Genomic DNA, 4500 nt, shown 5'->3' with positions numbered 1-4500 from the left:
CACACATAAATATAAAGAGGAGAATATTGACCAACCAACATGAATTCGACTTAAAATTTTATATCCTTCAAAAAAGGTTGCATTGCATTTCTTTTTTTTCCCAATTAGAAAGTGTGAAAGTAATCATAGATACATGTGTATCTTAAAGTAAGGAGAGAGCAAGAAAAGGGAAAGAAGGGGGAGGAAGAGGCAAAGAAGAAAAAGAGAGGAAAAATAGTAGAGAAGATGTGAGAGTGGAAGAAAGGGGGAAGAAAACATAAAAGAGAAGGAAAGCAGGGGAAGGATCAAGAAGAAAGGAGGAAAAAGAAAATACAAAAGAAGGAGGGGGAAAGAGAAAGAAATGAGGGGAGCGGAGGGGAAGGGGGAAGAAAGGGGGAAAGATAAAATAAAAGACAAAAAATAAAGGAGGTGGAGGGGGGCAGAAAGGACGAAAAATAGAAGAAAAGAGAAAGAAATGAAGGCGAGTAACATGGAAAAAGAGGTGGCACTACAAGAAAACTTTCAATTAATAGTACGAATTAGATATAAAAAGGAAATAATTAAATATCAAACTTTCAATTGCATTTGACACAATAGCTACTCATTTCGATTGCATCAATCCACTTAGGCCCCATGCCAATAATATTGATGGATCAAGGATGGATTGGCTTAATAAGAGAATATATATAGTAATTAGAGGATAAAATCACCACAAGCAGTACTAAAATCTGTTGGGTTAGCTACGAGCCCCCCCACTCATGATGCCGCTAATGGCAGTATAGAATGACACTGATTTTGTCATAGAATTGCTGGTTGTTTTAAGGTTCTGTGGGTGACGTATTCCAAGACATCTGCTTTTTTGCTTTACAAAAGGTGCTGCGTGTGATTCTATTCCAATTAGTTTTCTTTGGAAAGAAGTTGCTCATTTCTCATTTACTAACAAGTGTGAACAAGTTATTCCACGAGGACTTCTTCAATGGCTTTCCATGGTGGCTCTTTCTCTTCCTCTTCCCCTATTTTTCTTCTTTAAGTACTTAGTGGATTTAATGATGTATTCTTAAGTTATGTTCACAATTGGGGGATAAAATAACAGTTTTGGCAACCCAAATATGTTTTTAAGAGGTTCCACTGAAATCTTCAAACAAAACTAAATATATAAAGATATAAAGAGGACATTAATAAGCAAACTAACATTCAACTTAAATTTATATGCTTCAAACAAGATTGCATTGCAAGTTTTTTTTTTTTTTTCATTCAAGACGTGTGAAAGCCATCACATAATGCATATGTATCTTTTAAGTAAGGAGAGAAAAAGAAAATGAAAAGAATGGAAGGAAGAGGCAGAGAAAACAATCTGTAAATAGAAAGAAAGAGGGTCGGAGAAGTTTTGACATTGGAAAAACGGAAAGAAAAAAGAAAACAGAGAAAGGAGGAGAAAGGAAAATGGGGGAAAAGAGAAAAAGAATGGAGAAGGAGAAAAAAAGAGAGGAAAGAGATAAGAAAAGATAAAGAAATGAGGGAGAGCAATGGGAAGAAGAAGAGGGAGGAAAATGGAGAGATGAAATTGTAAAGTTAGTGCTTGATTTCCAGTTCGAGTGACAAGAAGCTCGATAGAAGTTGCCAACAAGTTTCTCATCTTTCTTTTAATTTTCCTTTTTTTTTAATTGAAGACACACGCACGCGACATTGGCCATTTTATTTATTTATTTATAGGAATTATTGCGCACTGACACTCATGACCAGCTTGTATTCTTTCGTTTTTCTTAAACACCTCGACGACCGTGAGTACAACCACTCAATTTTGGTCGGTATTGGATATGGGAAATGCCTGGGCCACAGAGAGATCGTCTCGAGACATTTTTCTCAATACTGTGTTTAACTTTTTATTTGGTATTTGTCATTGAAATTAAAGAGTTTCCATATGTTTCATATATAATGTTAAAATTGCTCATATATGTTGGCTGGTTTGGATTATGGGCAACTCACTCTATTGATCTCAACTTTTGGATTTAGGAACACTATATATGCAAATACAATCTTATGATTTGCAACAATCATAATCATCCTACTGAATTAAGAAACAAGAGCCCAATTTATTTGCTCAATAATTTTAGAATGACTCAAAGACCTGTAGAACATGTGCACTTTAATTAGCTTGTAAGCTTTTCACTTTGTTCATTTACTTGTAGCCATTGGCTTGTAAACTTGCACCTTATGGGAATTTTAGACTTTGGATACTTCTTTATCAATTTCCAGATGTGGGAATAGCATAGAATGACTTTCATGATCATTTTTTGAATTGGATTTGACACAATATTCCCTACTCATTTCAACCAGGTAAGCTGCATCAATCCACTCAGGCCCGGCAGGAATAAACACAATACCTCTTTTCCATGACCTATTGTCTCACTAGATTTCCATGACATTTCATACACAACCTGCTCATGGAAATCCTATAAGATTGAAGTGAAAGTTCATCCATGTGTGCTCCCTAAGAATGTTGATGTTGAGATTGAAGATTCACACTTTTTCTTTTCAAATTAGTTTTGAACTTCTTTGAATCTAATTTCTCTGTTTTTTTTCCTGATCTTCAGAATTTTCAAAACCTGAAGTTTATTAGTTTCTATGATTGTAAATTCCTAACAAAAATTCCTGATATCTCAAGGCTCCCAAATTTAGAGGAATTGTATCTTCGTAATTGTGAAAGTTTAATTGAGGTTCATGATTCTGTTGGGTCCAATGATCATCTGACCTCTTTATCATTCTTCGGATGCTCTAGACTTAAAAGTTTTCCAAGAAGCCTTACGATGAGATCTCTAGAATCTCTTGTCCTTGAAGATTGTTCAAGCCTTCAAAGTTTTCTTGATATTGAGTGTGAGATGGAATGGTTAAGAGTCATTAAATTCGACCAAGCTCCTATAAAAGAATTGCCTTCATCCATTGGGTATCTCACTTGCCTTCATGATTTATACATAAAAGGCCGCAAGAACCTTATGCATCTCCCAACTAACATTCTTGAGTTGCAGTATTTACGCAATCATAGTGTCGAAAAGTTTTTGGGTGCACCGTCACTTATTCATTTAAATGAACGGAATCAACATATTTCTCATTTATCTATTTTTTTCTTTGTTTCTGAACTATAGAGTTTATTCATTTAAATAAAGGTCGCATGCCTTTCAAAACATAATCTCCCTCGGACACAATTACAATCCTTGAAATATGTAGAAGCCAACAAGGTATTGTGTTTCAAAGGATACTGATCATGATACATTTTGCAGAATCATCTGCATTTTTTGCTTTAGAAATGTTTCTGAGCTTTTCCCTCTTTCTCTTTCAGTACTCCTGAATGGCCTTATGATGTGTTCTCAAGTTTTAGAGGTGAAGATGTTCGACAAAACTTTCTTTCTCATCTATATGATGCTTTGTGTCAAAAGGGAATCAATACTTACATTGATGAGCATCTTGAAAGAGGAAAGGAAATTTCACCGGCACTTCTCAAAGCTATTGAGGAGTCAAGGATTGCAATTAATACCTTTCTGGAATCATTGGCCGCTAATGACTTTTTTCTAAAAACTTCAGTTGTGGAAACTTAGCAATTGCCGCAAGCTTCTGGGGCCATTTACAAAACCAATACCATCCATTTAAACACCCACAAGCTCAACTCATCATCTCAAATGTCATGGCCTCTTATTCATCCATGGGTCATATCTACATTACCAATTAGAATTTTTCTTGATAGGTAAATTAGGAGGGGTGCAAGACGTGGCCGGGACTTCCCACAAGGTCACCCATCTAAGTACTACACTCGTCCAAGCACGCTTAACTATAGAGTTCTAATGGGATTTGGTGCATAAGTGCTAGTATGAACACATTCGCGGTAATTTACAAAACACAAAACTTTGAATATATAAATAAATCATAAATACCAAGTTTCCTGCTTTCACTTCCACCGACCAATAGGCACTTTTGCACATCATACCTTGCACAATTCTATTTTAAGCAAACTCAATCTGGACAGCCTAGCACATGTATTAACCGTAATGTCTGGTCCAAAGTTGTTGGACTTCTTCCTAGTTAACCTGAATTTTTAATTGAGAAATAGAATGACTGCATCAGAGGATCCCTATGTACCATGTCTTATCCAGTTTTTACACCCACACAAGAGAGCTATTATTGCTCAATCCCCAACCAACTTTCTAAATATGAACTTTGGCGTGTTAATAACCCAAGGAACTATTGCTCATACTTAAGAAAAAAAATAAGTATGAAGGTTCAGATGCTGAATGGAAAGAATTAGACCCCAAGTATCACTTTTCATGTCAATTCACAACTGACATAATTTCGATGAATGCAGTAGATCAAGGAGGCCCAGCAGAAATTATTGTCGATGGAATCTCAGGTTTTCACATTGACCCTCATAATGGTGATGAATTGAGCCTCCCTCATATTAGTGGTAGTTTAGGAACTGGGATGTATTTTTCTTGGCTTCATCTCATCTGAAATCAACATTATTGCTTCACA

General features: G+C 35.7%; 1 pseudogene; it reads right to left on the bottom strand.

Moving 5' to 3' along the window:
- Positions 1-3734: 3734 nt before the first annotated feature.
- LOC121243785 lies at positions 3735-3853 on the bottom strand (annotated as a pseudogene).
- Between the last annotated feature and the right edge of the window lie 647 nt (positions 3854-4500).

The sequence above is a fragment of the Juglans microcarpa x Juglans regia genome, chromosome 8D, assembly GCF_004785595.1.
Source record: "Juglans microcarpa x Juglans regia isolate MS1-56 chromosome 8D, Jm3101_v1.0, whole genome shotgun sequence".
Lineage (NCBI taxonomy): Eukaryota > Viridiplantae > Streptophyta > Magnoliopsida > Fagales > Juglandaceae > Juglans > Juglans microcarpa x Juglans regia.
This window is presented reverse-complemented; position numbering and strand designations above follow the sequence as displayed.